General features: G+C 48.8%; 1 protein-coding gene across 1 annotated transcript in view; it reads right to left on the reverse strand.

The window, feature by feature from the left end:
• Positions 1-15,277, reverse strand: part of SPSB4 (splA/ryanodine receptor domain and SOCS box containing 4) — a 77,827-nt gene extending 62,550 nt beyond the window's left edge. The window contains exon 1 of the mRNA XM_059388100.1: positions 14,689-15,277. The gene's annotated coding sequence lies outside the window, so the exon portion shown is untranslated. The remainder of the gene's footprint in view (positions 1-14,688) is intronic.
• Between the last annotated feature and the right edge of the window lie 2,369 nt (positions 15,278-17,646).

Below are 17,646 nucleotides of genomic sequence, written 5' to 3' on the forward strand. Positions count from 1 at the left end.
ATGCCTGAGACTCTGTGGGCAAGGTTTTCCTCTTTGGCTCTGTCCCCGGAGATCCCACAGGTACCCCTTCCCTTCGGATGGGTATGCTCTTTCTTTGGGGACACAAACACTGGTTAACAGCACTGACCCCGGACAACCTCCTCTGGGGCAGGATACTGGTTTTCAGGGAGGAGGACTTGACCACCATCTCTAGGAGGCCAGCCAGAACCCAGGGTGCCCGTGCTGCTTGGAAAGCCCTGGATGTGGGGAAGGATGGAGAGGTGAGCCCCACAGCCAGTCCAGAGCAGAGGCATGTGCCTTTCCCTCTGGTGGAAGAGCTGCTGGGCTCTGAACAACATTCCCCGAGGCAAACCAAGAGGCGGGCCTGTTCCATGCCCTGGCCCGTCTGGCCACCTCCTCCCATCTAAACAGTGGCACACTCCCAGCCACAGTTCAAGTGGAGAAGGAAAGGATACTGCTGCCGCCCAGCACACCAGGGATACCACGGATTCCTTGTTAACTCTCTTAGTTTATTCTCCACTCCCATTTCCTTTCTATTTGCAGACCCCAGCTCCAGTGCATGCCAACCCTATCCCCAGAGTTCTGGCTAATGTTTAATCTGGTGGAAACCTGAGCACATAAAAATGTGCAACACTAGACAGTTCTAAGATAGCAGAATACAGTTACTCCTTTTCATATCCCAAATCACCTAAAATAAAAGAGAAAGAGCAAGAGAAATGTAAATGTTATCTTCAGCGAAACTAGAACACATTTGTAACCCAAAGCACAACTTCTAGGGAAAGACTGCCAAGAACAGTAAAGGGCTGCCAAAAACAGAGAAGATCCGATGGGGGGCGAGAGAGCACCTGTGGCCACAGATCTGGGATAAAGCTAGCAGAGCTGACCAGGAGCTGGCACTGCCTGATGGAAAAAAACAACAGTTCCCAAACAGAAGCCCGGGAGCTGCCTCGGGCACCCTGAGGAGAAAGGATGACGGGACCAGCAAAGGAAACCACCAGCCGCCATCAGCCATCAGCCATCATCGCAGGAAGCAGTGTGTCCATGAGGCAGAACAGGAGGTGGAGCCTGCACTGGGAGAAGCCCAGGGCTACAGATCTTGGCCACCTGGGTAGAAGCAAGGCCAAAAGAAATCATGGCCCCAGTCCTGGGAATGAAATTATCATGAACCAGGGAGCAATCCTGTTCTCCTAAAATACTTCCTGGCCTTTCCTCTACATCAATTCACTGCAAAATGTCCATCTAGAGAAGATTCTCCTCTTCCAAAAAGGAACAAGCATAGGGTAGAGTCAAAGATCTAACAGGAGAAATAAAGGAGGAAAAGAGAAAAACAAAAAAACAAAAAACAAGGCAACCAAGAAAATTCACCAGAATAAAAGCTGTCACAAAACATAAAAATTGTGATGAAATTTGTAAACTAATTTGGTGATCACTTATTTCAGAAGGGAGACAACTAGAACAGTCTAAAAAAATAAAATTCTAAAATGCATCTTACATAGTTATAAACCTCCAGAAGAACTGCAAAAACACAAACCTCCCAGATTGTCAGAACACAACACAAAATAAAACAGACCACACAGGGAAAGACTTTGGTGTGAAGAACATGAGAAACAATAACACAAAGACAGAAAATATGATAGTAAAACTAAGCCAGAAAGACTAGCTATGTCAATGAATGGCCATGGTAAACTAAAATAATAATAATAATAATAAAATAAATCTAAGATTGGAAATCAAGACAAAACTCCAACTGTATGCTACATATAAGAGGGATATCCAAATCAGAGAGATTCAACAGTATTAAAGATCTAACACACCAAGTAACAGCATCAAACTTTACTGCAAAAGCTACAGCAAATACAAGGGGAGATACACAGTAAAGGAAGATAATTTTTTCTGGCTTATGACAGGTCAATGAACCAAATTAAGTAAAGACATACAAAAATCAAAATTCCATAACTAATAAGACAGATCATGACCTGAGCCAAAGAGAGATGCTTACTGACTGAGCCACCCAGGCATCCCTTCAATATTTTTTAAAACTCTCTTCTAAACAACTTAAAAAAAAAAAACAACAAAACAAAAAAGTATATAGAATTTGCAGAAAATAGAAAGAGTGAGAATAATAAAACATATTCCATATCTTAGAGTCTGTGGGAGCCTACTAAAGTAGATCATGGCTGGTGTACTTATACTAATAAATATTAAAACATGAAAATACATGAATTAAGCATAATAAAATAGAAAAATAACAGAATAAAAAAGTCTGAGAGCTAGTTCTTTGGGGAAAATAATACCACAAAACCAAACCAAACCAATAAAACATAAAAACTCTCCAATGCAATCATTTAATCTACCATATTATCTATTATTATGTTATTAATTATTATATCATTATCATTTTAGTATGTTATGAAATGACATAATATGATGTAATGAAATAGTACTTTATCTCTATGGTCTTCTGCCCCAAAGCCCATAACCCCAATCTAATAACGAAAACATAAGACAGATTCCAATGGGGGGCATCCAGCAAAAGGACCAATACACCTGACCAATACACCTCAACACTGTTAAGGCCATTGAAGACAAGGAACATCTGAGAAAGTGTCACAGCCAAGAGAAGCCTACCGACAACTAAATTTAATATGGTGTCCTGGAAGAGAGAAACAATGCTAGGTGAAAACTAAAGAAATCTGAATAAAGCCTAGCCTTCGGATAACCGGGTATCAATACTGGTTCATTAGCTAAGATAAATGTACCATACTAATGGAAGATGTTAATAATAGGGAAAACTAGGTGTGAGTATATGGGAACTCTACCTCCTTTTTATGTAGCTTTTCTATAAATCTAAAACTACTCTAAAAATTAAAGTCTAGGGGTGCCTGGGTGGCTCAGTGGGTTAAGCTTCTGCTGTCAACTCAGGTCATGATCTCAGGGTCTTGGGATCGAGCCCCGTATCGGGCTTTCTGCTCGGCAGAGAGCCTGCTTCTTCCTTCCCATTGCCTTCCTCTCTATCTACTTGTGATCTCTTTCTGTCAAATAAATAAATAAAAATCTTTTAAAATTAAAGTCTATTAATTAGAAAACACTAAAATAATTTTTAAGTTCTAGAAAATTCAAAAATGTACAAAACTTAAAAATCACTGCCTGTCTCATTAACCAGATGTTAAACACTATTAGCATTTGAATTCTTTCATTTTATCTTTTTTTTTAATCTACAAAAAAAATTTTCTACAAAATTTTCTTTTTATTTATATGTTGGCTAATTGAATTTAAATTAAAAAAAATTTTTAAATGGCATCATGAGCCTTTCTTTATTCAGGTTATTTCACCTAAAATTAAGTAATTAACATTTTCAGATGTTACTAAATATATTTTAAATGTAGGACTTCAATGACTAAAATAAAGAAACCATAAAACATATGAACCACTTAATCTGATCATTTATAAGGGGGAGAGAAGACCCAAACATAAGAAATAAGAAATGAAAATGGGAAGTAACCAAATGGCATAGTAAAAAGCACTCATGAAAGAGATTAGACTAGCTTGTTGTTTTAATATGGAGAAATACTTAAGACACAAATTACAAATATATGACAAACTACTATAAATTGGTAAGAGAAGACCAATCCACATACAGAAAGTGAAAGATACTACAAATAGTTCACACAAAAAGAAAAACAAATGGTTCTTTTGAGATGTTCTACCAAATGCATACTCAAAGAGAAACAAGTTAGAACTACAATGAAATGCTGGTTTTGTCTATCAGATTAGAAAAGCTCAAAAAATTAGATAACACCTTTCTGAAGGAGCAGACAGGCACATACATTGCTAACCTGAAGGTAAAATGGCATAACCTCAGTGGAGGATGAATTAACACCATTTCTCAGAATTGCAAATGCACATTCCCTTTGACCGAGCAGTTCCACTTCCAGTATTTATTCAGTATTAAATGTTCAGAGCTAAATACATACGTATAATACATCACACACATATATTATGTATTATATATAAAACACTACATGTATGTATCAAATATTATATATATAACACATATACATAGGCAGCATTGTTTGTAATAGCAAAATATTGGAAAAAAGGCTAAATAGATTTCAGTAAATCATATGATGGAATACTATGCAGCTGGAGAAAAAAATGTGTTGACATGAGGAGTCAATAGAGAGATGAAAGCGAACAAACAAGGTCCAAAACATTCTGTGTGATGTGCTGCCATTAATGTGGGGAGTGGGGGAGGAGGGAGGAGCAAGAGGGCAGAGGTGGGGGAATGAGGTGTGGGTGGGGTATTTAACCCAAAGGGCCCAGATGGAAAAGAGAACCAGCTGTGTCTACAAGAAAGCTGGACACTGCCGTTAGGTTAACAAGACAACTTGCTTTTTCCTCTGTTCACTTTGGAGCTTCATAGCAACCTTCACCTAGCCCTTGAGCCTCAACCAATTATGAGAGAAAAGCGAGACAATCTGTGAGAGGTGCGGGGTATGTATGGGGATTCAAGTAACAGAGCCAACACTCATCCAGGGTCATCTCGTTAAGTCTGTACAGTCTGCCCTAGTGCATCTGACTGCGAGGGGGTTGGAATCTGCTGCTTTTATAATTCAGTTAAAGGCACCTTGTAGTCTCATTCTAATAGATTGGGAAACTGAGGCGGCAAGAGGCAGCAGCCTGAGCAAAGTGACCCGGCTAAAAGCGGATCTGTTCCCGTCCTGAACCCCAAGTCCACACGACATATGCTCCTCTGTCTTTCTCCATCACTAACGGTAGGTATCTGCACTCACTCTGTGCCAGGTGGCATGACAGCTGCTTCACAGGAACTGGAAGGCATGTGCTCTCTATCCAAAAGAAGAAACAGATGCAGAGAGGTTTCTAGCAAGTGGCAGGACTGAGACAGACCCCAGGGCCATGGTAGGCCAAGCCCATGCTCTCCCACCTTCTCTTCACTGCTAAGGATGAGGCCTGTGCATGAAGGCAGGAGTGATCAGTGCTATGTGGCCTGCACGGGACGTGTCTAAGGGCAACTGCTTTACCTTTGTACACAACCAGGCCAGCTTTGGAGTTGTTGCTGTTGAAAACACCTTTAATGTGTTTGAAAGCAACAGCCAAGCCACATCCCCAGAGGAGACCCAATTGAGTCACTGGGGACCTCAGGGCCTCTGCCCCATCAGTAGCAGGTGCAGATCCCAAAGGCTGGCCACATTGTGGGTGAAGCGAGGCAGACCTCTAACAGGCCTCTAACAGTTCTCGCCCCATGGAAGGGTCCGCCCGGAGTGCTCACGTCCACTAGTGGAAAACTTGTGACCATGCAGTGGAACAAAGGGCAGGATTTGAATGCCCAGCTGCCCACTGGGCCCTGGGCCAGAATGTGACCTCTCTGAGACTCACCTAAAAAGTGCTGCTAACTCCGTGCTAACCTTGCCTGCCTTTGCAAGGATGTTTGTAAAGTCTGGAATAGTGCAGGGCCCATTCAGCTCCCTGGTTCAGGAGCTACCCAGAAAATGTGAAGTGATCCTTTAAACTGTGTACGTTCTCTGACATGGCCATTTCCTGAATGCATCCTAAAGAAAAGATCCTGGGTGTACACTAGGATTCTGCTACAGAGCAAAGGGTAAAGTGGTTCAGTGGAGCAAAGAATGGAGGTCAGTGCACATCCTCAACAACAGGGGACTAGGTCTTAGCTTCTAGCCTCGCACCTGGTCTGCAGTGTGGGCTCTCTTCTGCCCTTACCTTCCCTGTACCCAAGTGGGACTCCCTGCCCCTGCAGGCCTCACCCTAGGGAAGTCCCAGCTCCTACAGTCCCCTTTAACTGGTCACTGAATAGCAAATGAGTCAAAGAAGGCCTAAATAATTTGGATTTAGTCCCAATGAAACTGTCAAAGGGCATGGTCAGGATCAGAATCGAGGGACAGAATGGCCAGCTGACTCCAGGGCAGAGCTGGGAGGAAGAAAATTAGTAATAGAACCCCAGATCCTAAACCTGGCCTCCAGGCCCATTTGCAAGTCTTTGTCCAGGTGGGTAGAGTCCTTAGCCTTTCCTTCAAGTCCCTAATCCGGTAGGACAGCTCCACTTTTTCCAGGAAGCCTGCCCTGATCTATAGGCCTCAAGGAACCTGCTGGCCTGGGCAATCTGGTCTGGCTGATCTGCATTTCTTTCTGCCTTGAGGGGTGTTCCTCTGAGCACAAAATCTTTCACCTGAGGCTTCCCTGCTCCCCCCAGCACAGACAGCCACCAGGCTTTAAAGACAGGGTAGAGTATGTGTAGGAGTGTGGGGAGGTAGCACTGAGCTACAGAGGTCTCACCTTCTGTTCTTTTTAGAGGATGTAGTCAGGAGATGGGGACACGGGGCCTAGTTCTGTCACTAACACTGTCCTTTCCTCTGAGCAGCAGTCTCTTGTCAATCTCCAGTCTGCCCCTTTGCTAGATACTGGTGAGCACGCTGCCTCAGTCCTTATTTACGCACTCAACAAACAGAGGGTAGCTGCCACGTGCTGGGCCCTGGGCTGCTGGGAGCCGGGGAGACAGCAGGAGCGCCATCAGACTCAGTGCCCTCAGTCCCTGCCTTTTCTCTTCAGCCTTCAGCCAGAAGGAATGGGTCCCTGTCGCATTTCTCTTCTTGTCTCCACCACAGACCCTGGCACTGGGCCAGGCACAGGGGATCTACAGCAAAGTCCAAATCCCTGCTAGGAATCACACCATCTCTCAACCCCCTAAGAAGAGGGCACACTGCACACTGCTTAAAGGGCCTCTGTTGTCCCATTCCCCCCAAACCACACTTCATCTCTTAGTCTTTGCTTGGATGGGATGCTTAATGACATTATCTGGCAGGGTCTGCCGCAGGGCTTCCGTGACAGCTGAGCAAGAAAACAAAAATCCAAATTGCCAATTGCCCTTCTGGGGACCCTGGAGGGGTGTTGCAACACAACAGAGAAATGAGGAAACATGAAATGTTGAGGCTGGCCCGGGAAGAAGCCTCAGCGGTCTGCAAAACGTGATGCTCAAGCTTCAGGGGAGTGGTACCAGAAACCCCATTCTCAGAGGCCCAGCTGGCTGGGCAAACCCAGGCATGGGGTTGGCCGTGGGATGGACGCTGCAGGAATTGGTAATGACTGGGTGAGCTGCCTTCCCCTCAGGGTGGCCTCTGGGTTCAGACTCAGGGGTGGGTATGGATTTCGTTTCTTCTTTTAGCCAACAGTAACGCTGCCTCTCTGGGGATCTGAGGCTACAGGAAGGTCTAAAACCAGATAGCTTCCCTCTAGGGAGAGCTCACACCAAAGAGGTCATATCCAGTGACAGGTCTGAATAATGGCAAGGGCCGTAAAAAAAAACAGCACAGTCTGATACCATTTGAATTCCTTTAATAGACTCCTATTGCTTTCAAATACATACTATAGCAGTTGTAAAATGCATAGTTAATTGAATCAGACCCCAGCTTACAATCCTTCACAGCAGGATAAAGGGCAGACCCCTAACCCTAACCTCCCCAAATGCTCCCTTGACCGACCCTCCTCCACAAACCCCTTCACTGCATTCCCACCAACCTGCCAGAACTTTCCAACAGGCACACGTAAGCCCACACATCCCTGTCCTACCACGCTGCTGCCTTCGTCCCTCCTCTCTCCCTGCACACCCCCGAGTGCACACATCTGGGTAATTCAGCTTGGGGATCAACACCTCTGGGGAGCCCCCTCCCCAGCTCTCAGAGGACTTGTCTCTTGTGATAAGGCTTCTGGACTTGTCTCCACCAGCCTTATTCCAGGAGAGGCTGTGCATCCCCTTAGCTGCATCCCTCCTGCCCACTGGGAGACAACTTGAGAGTGGGGCTGGGTCTCCTCACTGTAGCCCCAGGACTCCCAAACGGTGCCGGAGCAGAGCAAGTGCTAGGCCAACATCTCCACAACACCCAAGCCTGAGCAAATGAGCCAAAGAAGCCTCCACGGAAGCATGAGCTGGAGGTACGGAGAGCCATGAGCCCAGGCAATCCATTTACCATCATCATTCCTTCGTTTTTTGCCTCCAGACAATGACGCCAATGATACCTACTGGACCCTGGTTCGACTGGGATGTTTTTAAGATTTTCTTAGCTCCGGGGCGCCTGGGTGGCTCAGTGAGTTAAAGCCTCTGCCTTTGGCTCAGGTCATGATCCCAGGGTCCTGGGATTGAGCCCCGCATCGGGCTCTCTGCTCAGTGGGGAGCCTGCTTCCCCTCTCTCTCTGCCTACTTGTGATCTCTGTATGTCAAATAAAATCTAAAAAAAAAAAGATTTTCTTAGCACAAATATTAAGTGGGAGGCTGTTTTATTAAAAGAAGCTCATTCAGCATGAAACTACCAACGACGAATGAACTGAAGAGCCTTCAAGGTGTTGCCCCAAACGCCCATTATCTTTTTCCCTCTCCATGCATGCACGGAGCTCATGCTACAATGGGCTGGGCAAGTCCTTTCTTCCCCAGAGCTCACAAAGAGAGCCATCTGTCCAGTTCCAGGTGGAAACGTCTCACGCCTGCCTTCCTAGAGTGCAAATCAATGAGGCTTCCCCGAGCCTCTCCTTCTTGTGGGGTTTCCATGGGAATCCTCCCACGCGTGACTGAGCCAGGAGCCCCCAAGGCAGAAGCTCAGGCTGTCAGCCAGCAAGGAGAGCCAAGGATAGGATGAAGAAGTTTGCTGGGCGGAGACCAGGCCAGCGTGCTCTATCTACAAGGTCATTTGAAAGAGACACACCTCCAAGGCAGCAAGGCCAGAGGCCTGGTCACGCTGCAGCTGCCCCTGTGCCCAGAGGAGGTTCCCAGGCACATGTGGCTTGTTCTAGGGGGCAGGTGGCCTCTGTGAGGCCCAGCATGGCTCAGGCTAGAGCAGAGCTGGAGCACGGGTGGGGAAGGGCGCTACATACTGGGACCCTCCTGAGGAACATTCTATGAGAGAAACACAATAATCTTCATGTCCCAGTCCCTCATTTATCTCCCATTTATTCAATATAACTGGTTGTGGGAAAATTCAGGATGCACGAAAGAAAAGCAGATTTATTCATGCCTCGGGCTTGATCCAGGAAATCATGATAGGCACCTGCTGGGATTTCTGAGAGTCCCTCTATGAACCCTGAGGTATCTCTGGGAACATTTTTGAGAGACCAGGGAGTGGACAAGAGAGGAGAAGGGGCTGGTGAGGAAGCGGGAGAAACAGGGAGACCTGGGAGAGAGAGAGAGGAGAAGGAGGGCCAGGTGGAAGGGGTCCCTGGCCCTAGGAGTGTGTGTTATTAACCTAGCTCCTGGTCTGTGGCTGGGAGGAAGCCATCTCTGTGGCCTGGCTAACTAGAACAACCTCGCCTCCCTCCTGGAGAAGCAGGCCTCCGGGTTCACCATCAATGGCATTTTCCAGCACTAAGCCAGATGGGTGACTTGGGAATTGCTCTGGGCCTCTCCCTCTGTGCATGCATGGAGGTCCAGAGCTTGTGGCAGCTTCCTGTCACCTCCTGGCTCCAGGACATACCTTTACTGCCCCATAAATGGGGCCACCCCTAGGTCACTCCTCTCATTTCTGGCCTCTATAGATTCTTCCAAACTGGATCTCTAGCCCTGCCTTCTCTCCACCACACCAGAACCCTCTTTCTGGAAACCTCTAACCACCATCAGATTGGGTGCTCCTTCAAATAATCTTGTAAAGCCAGCTGGCCTCTTTCTACCACAAGCCTCCCCCCAGGGAGTTGGGGAGGGGTGTGCTCACCCCAGATGTCAGAAATCTGGGGGCCCACTGGTGCCTCAGAATCTACATGTCCAGAGCTGAACCTCCGCTTCATCCCTCTCCAGTATACCAAGTTCCTCTCCGCGCCCCCAGTTCTGCCATGGATCCTCCCATTCCTCTGTCTCTCTCACTGAATGCCTTCAGCTCTCTCTTAGCTCAGCTGTCGCCTGGATTACTGCAATGGTCTCCTAACAGGGCTCCTTGACTCAGTCTGTGTCCTCTAACAACCCTTCCAAGGTGCCAAGGAGTGAATCTGACCAAGCAACCACCCATCTTCCCAGTCACCAATCCAGGTGGCTTCTCAGGGGGAAGCTGCACCCCATAGCTTGGCAAACAGTGCCCGAGACCTGCTCCTGTTTAGTTCTCCCACACTGCCTCCCAGCACTGCCCAGCTCAGAGTGGCCAGGCCGGACTTCCCCAAGCACTACATCTCGTCCATACCTTGCTGTCCTGGAAGCCTTCCCACTTTCCCTTGCCTGGCTGATTTCTCCCTGCAAGCAGGCTGGGCAGCCTCTGTGCCAGCCCTCCATCTCTCTGCATCTCCGTCCTTGTCTTCTGCACGGCATGCTGCATTGCTTGTTGGCAGAGCCAGCACCAAACTCTCCCCTACCTTCTGCCGGCATCCAGCCAGCACCTGCTACCTCTGGCTAGGTGAGAAACCACCCTTTGGGTTGAAGAAGGGATATCTACTCCACATCTCCTGTACAGCTTGCATTTTTAACAATGAGCATTTTTTCCCCTCATAATAAAAGTACACATGTGAAATGGGAATTGAGTTCTAAACTCAATATGTGAAACAAAAACCACATGCAGTCAACACTGCCCAGAAAGGTCCACAAGGCCCAGGACATCTGATTTGGGTTCGCCATCTTCTTCCCTAACGGGTTCAGTACAGACAAGCGTTTTTCCCACAGCCTCCAGATTTCTTTCTTTTATTTATTTATTTTTAAAGATTTTATTTATTTATTTGACACACAGAGAGAGATCACAAGTAGGCAGAGAGGCAGACAGGGGGCGGGGGGAAGCAGGCTCCCCCCTGAGCAGAGAGCCCAATGCGGGACTTGATCCCAGGACCCTGAGATCATGACCTGAGCCGAAGGTAGAGACTCAACCCACTGAGCCACCCAGGCATCCAGCCTCCGGATTTCTTGAGCTGAGTAGCAGCAGATAAAATAGCTGACTTATTTAAGTACCATATTTTATTTTAAAATGTGTTGATATTTTATGTATTTTTTGCTGTGGATCTTCTTTACCAAATATCTATGGTTATGGTCACATAAGTTAAGTGCAGATATTTATGTACTTTTTTTTTTTTTTTAAGATTCTACTTATTTGAGAGAGAGATTTAGATAGTGAGCAGGGGGAGGGGCAGAGAGAGAATCTCAAGCAGACTCCATGCTGAGCGCAGAGCCAAATGTGGGGCTCGATCCTACAACCCAGGAGATCATGACTCGAGCTAAAACCAAGAGACAGGGGCCCAATCGACTAAGCCACCGAGGTGCCCCTATGTACTTATTTTTTTAAATGACTGTGAAGCAGAAGCTTCTGATCATTTTACTCCAGGTCCCACCACCCCCCAGATTTTCCACATTGAATGGCCTGTTCCAGCCAGAGAATTGTCTGAGACCCTTCATTCTTATACCTACAGAGAAGAGACCTTTCATGAGCTTGGCTATGTGACAACAGGCCAGGCAACTCAGGGAGAATTAAGGAGTCCCCATATATTAAGTTAACTGGATGTCTTCACAGAGGGATGAGAAACTCTGTACTGGCGCACGTCTTGCCCATTTCCTGGGAAGACGAATGAAGGAGTCAGTCTTAAGAAAAGGGAAGAGGGCACCTGGGTGGCTCAGTCGGCTAAGAAACTAACTCTTGATTTCTGCTCAGGTCGAGAACTCTGGGTTGTGAGATCAAGTCCCCCTCAGCACTTAGTCTGCTTGAGAGTCTCTCTCTCTCTCTTCTATCCCTGCCCTGCAACACACACACTCACACTCTTTCTCTTTAAAAAGATAGAAAGAAAGAAAAGAGAAGACTAAAAGCAGGGGAACAGCAAATAAATTCCTTCGAGTGTTGCAGCAAAATCAGAAAGGCCAGGAATGGAAGACAATGAGATAAGAAAACAATGACAAAAGGAGAAGGGAGCAGTAACCAGACCTGGAAGACCCTGGGGTGTCTAGAGTTTACTGAAGGACAGCCTTGTGGGGGTTCTAAGATAGAGAGGGCTTTGATTGTTTGATTGATTAATTTTTTTCATGTAGGCTGGTGTTGGAGCCCAGCATGGGGCTTGACCTCACAATCCTGAAATCAAGACCTGACCTAATAACAAGACTCAGAGGGGCGCCTGGGTGGCTCAGTGAGTTAAAGCCTCTGCCTTCGGCTCAGGTCATGATCCCAGGGTCCTGGGATCGAGCCCTGCATCGGGCTCTCTGCTCTGCAGAGAGCGTGCTTCCACCTCTCTCTCTGCCTGCCTCTCTGCCTACTTGTGATCTCTGTCTGTCAAATAAATAAACAAAATCTTTATAAAAAAAAAATAACAAGACTCAATGCTTAACCAACTAAGCCACTTAGGTGTCCCAATTCACTTATATTTTTATTTTTTAAATTTTTATTTATATATTTGACAGAGAGAGACACAGTGAGAGAGAGAACACAAGCAGGGGGAATGGGAGAGGGAGAAGCAGGCCTCCTGCTGAGCAAGGCGCCCAATGCTGGTCTCCATCCCAGGACCCCAGTATCATGACCTGAGCTGAAGGCAGACACTTAATGACTGAGCCATCACGGCGTCCCTCACTTATATTTTTTAAAGATGTTTCTGATAAATGCTTATTGATCTTATCTGCTAATCTGATAGGTGGAAGAAAAAAAATGTATCTTATTGTAGTTTTATCTTGCATTCTCCTTACTGAGGGAGGTAGGGCATCTTGTCATATGTTTAAGTATCATTTCGATTTCATTTTGTGTATGTGGACTGTTAATGGTTTTTGTCCAGTTTTGGTGTTTTGTTTATTGACTAGAGAAACCTTTTATATATTAAAGAGAGGAGCCCTTTGTGATAGGAGTGACAATTCTCCTCCCAGTTTGTCCTGTGTCTCTTGACTATTTACGGTGATTTCTTTCCCCTGCAGTTTCTTTTTATATAATTGAATTTATCAATCTTTGAAAGAAAACAGAAATACAAACTGGAGAGATATTTGAGTGAGGTGGCCAGCCAGTTGAATTCTGTTGTTTGCCAAAGGTCGCTGAAATTCCTTTTATTACTACTATTTAAATAAGTTTTAAAAATTGAATCAATCAGAGGGTATGTGGTTTCAGAGGAATATGCCCTTGTGTAAAGCAAGCTTAGATCATCCTGTTGACACTCTGTCTTTCCACAAACTCCATTAATCTGCAGAGCTTTAGAAACAAATGAAGGTTCAGGGGGATGAGGAGGCGTCCCCATTAGACTGCATGACAGAAGCTGCAGGATTTGGTTGGAGGATAGAGGTGAGAAGGTGGGGAAGCAGGGAAAGAGAGACTGAGAGAGATTTAGTGCACTGATCTCTTCCCATGGTGCTGTGACCGGTGGGGAAGAGGGTGGGCAAATCTTGGATTCTCCTTTTAATAGCGTTTCCGTGAGGCTCAGGAATAACATTTCACGTCTTCCGGATTTAGGCTCTTTGGATCGTGGGGAGGGGCAGAAGGTGGGTGGAAGATGGGGGCTCAGATTCCTAGAGAGGAGAGAAGTCCTATCTTTACCCCCCGCAACCGCCCCCAGCAGAGGATGTGGCCGACGAGGAGACCGAGCTGGGAGAGATCCGAGTACTGGCCCAAGGTCACACCGAGGGCTGATGGTAGAGGCGGAATTCGAACTCTAGCCTCACTCCAGAGCCCAGAGTTCCCCACCTCTTCGCGGCAGCGGTACAGAAACGCCCTCCTCTCCGTTCTAGTCCTCAATCGTCCACGCTCGGCCCTTAGAGAGGATGGAGCGGCCACTTCTCAGTTTATCCCACCAGGGAGAGGTCCTGGGCTCAGAGTCCCCTCCTGGCTTGGAGCCCGTGGCGCGTCCTGCGGCGCTACCGGGGCGGACACATTTGCCTCTCTCTAGGCTCTGCCCTCCTCCCTAGGCCCGACCTCCTATCCCTGCCTGTGACTCGCGGAGGGTGCGACGCCCTCGCTTCCTGAGCATCACTAAGTTTGTCTCCAAGCAAGGCCACAAACTGCACCGAGCAGCGCTCGGGCCGGGAGACCAGCCTCGCTGCCCCAGCGTCTAGAGAAAGCGGTAACACCAGCCACCACTTCATCACTGCCTGCTGCGTGCCAGGCCCTTGATTTCCACCGCTCCGAATCCCCTCCCCCACCCCACCCCGACGATCACACCCCCAGAATTTATTCCCATTGTATAGACGAGGGAGCTGCTACAGCTCCGGAAAGTTGTGAAACGCTTGGGCTCACACACCTAATAATAATGCTAGCTAGCGTTGGACGGAGTACTTCCTATGTGCCAGGCACAGGTCTGCATACGTTACAAGCATCGCCTCATAGATCCTGCCAATACACTTATAAAACGGGTACCATGATCATCCCCATCCTACGGATGAGGAAACTGAGGTTTGGCGCCTTGCCCAAGGTCACTCCGCGAGTGAATGACGGATCTCGCACCCAAACCCAAGCAGGGCGGCTCGGGTGGCAGTCTTTCATGCTGTCTCCATTACACAGAGAAGCAGTAGGCTTCCAACCTTTGGCACCAGGGGCCAGCCCTAAATGCCCCAAGCCTGCACACAGACCAGCCAGTTGGGACTGCCACAGCTTCCAGAGAGGAATTCCCGGGAACTCGGACAGGACCCATGCCTGGAGCTCCCGTTGTGGTGAGTGCCGGCCCGCACGAGGTCCGCGCTGCCAGATCTCCGCGCCCGGCTCCCGGGCGCCCAAGGACGCCCCTCACTAGAAGCCAGACGATACTCACCATAAAAGAGAGGGCGAGCGCCTGCGGGGAGGAATCGCCGGGCTGGCAGGTCCTGCACTCAGCCAAGAGCTGTCGGTTGCCGCCGCCGCCGCCGCCCACTCAGGGGCGCCCGAGCGACCCCGAAGATGCCGGCTGGCTCCCCAGGGCCAGGGGCGCGTCCTCACCTCTGGTGTCCAACAGCAGCGCCCCCTCTGCCCGGCAGGGTGGCCTGGAGTTGGAGCGTTCTTGGGGAAGTTGGCGCTCGGGCACGGCGGGAGGGCGCGAGAGGTCGGGTGGGCGTAGGGCAGCGCCTTCCTGCACGGATCCCGGGGGCGCGCCAAGGCCCGCGATCTAGCCGTGCCGAAGATCTGCGCGGGACCGAGAGGGCGGCGAGTCCCGAGCTCAGGGCTGACGGGCCGCGCCTCGGCCGCTGGCCCCCGGCGCGCCCCGCGTCTTCCCCCGCGCCCTGGGCGCACGCAGTGGTAGCTGGAGCTGCTGTCCGGGCTCTGGCTGCGGTGCGCTCATCGCCCTCCCCAGGGGCTAGGCGCCTTTGTGCGCGGGGCGCGCCGGCCGCCGCGGCCAGCTCTGGATGCTGCAGCCGCCGCCGCCTCCCCCTCCTCCTCCTCCGCCGCCCGCTCCCCGCCTTCCCGGCCGGCCCGGAGGCTGCAGCTGAAAGCCGATCCGGCTGAGCTCATCCCTGAAGGCCACTAATCCAATAGCCGCGGAAGGCGCGGCCGCCGGGAACGCCCCTTCCCCCACCATCCCGCGCCCCGGCCCGTCCCAGCTCGGGCCGCTGCCGGCGCCGCCACCTTCCCTAGGCCACCAGCTGGCGGGAGAGGGAAGTGGAGCCCGCGCCCCTGTGCCGAGTCGGCGCGGTCGCCATTCACCCGCCCGCTTCCCCGCGCACTCCCTCACTCCCGCACTCATTCATGTGCACGGGTCTTCCCCCATTCATTCAAGCGCGCGGGGAGCTCCGGGGTGGGTGCCCCTGAGAGGGAGGAGACACCCACGGTCACTCGGCAGCTTTGGTGTTTCTTCCCAACGCACGTGGGAAGTAGCAGCCAGGGAAAGAGGATGGTTTAATATTCTCTCCCTTAGACACGTGTCTACATTTTATTTTTAAAGAGCAGGCTTCAACTCATCTTTTAAAATTCCAATTTCGTACTGCACCTGCTTCACCGAGCCTTCCCCGCCCACCCGAGGCGCAGGGAGGTGAGCCTCCCTGCTCTGCGGGCTACTATAGAGCTGAGGGTGGGCTGCTTCTCAGCCAGCCCGAGATAAGGAAGAGGGCGTGGCCAGAGCGGAGGCCCAGAGGGTGCATCCAAGCATCTGTGCTTCCTCGGGGAAATTGAAAGTTCCTGGTCTGAGTGTCCCCCTCTGTGCTCCCGGGGCTGACTTCCATATCCTTCCACAGTCATTTGGTCTGACCCCAGCCCTCTCTGTGCCAGGCACGAAAGAGCCTACATGCAGAGGGCCCATGTCGTCAAGGTCACACAGGTGAAGACAATTCAAACCCTTGAAGGAAATGTTTTGATGGAGGTTCTGGGGCTCCTTTGCCGGACCAGGAAGGGCAGCCTGGGAACGTTTCCTGGTGAAGGTGGTTACACGAATTAGCTCCTGGAGGCAAGAGGTGGAAGGGAGGGGGGAGGCGGGAGAGTCATCTGGCTAGGTGCCTATCCCAGCCCAAAGCCTATAGCATAACTGGAGTGTACCTAAAGGTGGTAAGATGAAGCTGGCGAGACAGACAGTGGTTAGGCTGCTTGGGGACAGTCCACGTACTTCCCCTGTACTGCCAGAGCTGTCTTCATAAAGTCAGTGTGGAGTCATCTCCCTTCCCTCCCCTCTCTTCAGGGTATCCCATGGCCTGCAGGATACCCACTTCTTAGCTAACTCTGACTCCTGCCCTCTAGTCTCCTTGTTCTGTAGGGTTGCTCTGGGCCAGACCCAGCTGAGACTCTGGGAGCAGCTCCAACAAATCAAGCTCTCTCTCCCTGACACAGGCCTTTGCACACTCTGACCTTTGTTCTTGGTACAGCCTGACCCCAGGTAACTCCAATTCACCCTTCAACTCTCTGCCTATAAGCCTGTCATCTATTCCAGGGAGTCTTCTTGGCACCCACATTTATTTCTGTGTTTATTCACAATATAATGAACACCCATGATCACACCATTCAACCCCAGGCACGTACATCTCCCTATGTGCTCCTCTCCCAGAGCATCTTTTGCCTCTGCTTCACATAAAACCACTATTCTGATTGTTAAGATTTATCATTTCCTTGGAAATGATATATACAGGCACTTGAAAAAAGCTATGTGTGTGTGTGTATATATATATATATAATATATATTATATTCATATATAATATATATGCCTAAACACTATTATTATTTTGTTTAGTTTTATGTACTTGTGTTTAAACCTTTATTAATGCTATACTGTACCTTGTTTTCTAGGACTTGCTATTTTGACTCAACAAGATTTATCTGCACCAATGCATGCAACTGTAGCTCCTTCCTTTTCATGGCTTATAATAATTCACTGGGAGGACAAACACGATGTTAAAAAAAAAATATTCTTGACACTTCTTAAAGACCTTAAGACTTTGTTCTAGGAGGGCTACTACAATGGGGTTTTGTTGCGGGGGAGAGAGATTAGGCTCAGCTCTGAATTCAAGGACATATGGGAATTTATAGCCAAGGAGCTGGGGTCAGGGGCAGTGGAGAGAGAATTACTAAGAGCACACAGCAAGAGTGAGGAGGATTCTTGCTGGACAGACTTGATTTGGTTCTTGCTGAAAGCAGACCAGGGGGAGGGACCAGGGATTTGTTCAGATATTGAGGGTGGTCAGATACCCAAGTGGGAGAATTTCACTAACTGACTTCCCAAGATTCTTTCTTTCTTCCTTCCTTCCTTTCTTTTCTTTTCTTTTCTTTTCTTTTCTTTTCTTTTCTTTTCTTTTCTTTTCTTTTCTTTTCTTT

Source organism: Mustela nigripes, chromosome 2 (genome assembly GCF_022355385.1).
Source record: "Mustela nigripes isolate SB6536 chromosome 2, MUSNIG.SB6536, whole genome shotgun sequence".
Taxonomy (NCBI): Eukaryota; Metazoa; Chordata; class Mammalia; order Carnivora; family Mustelidae; genus Mustela; species Mustela nigripes.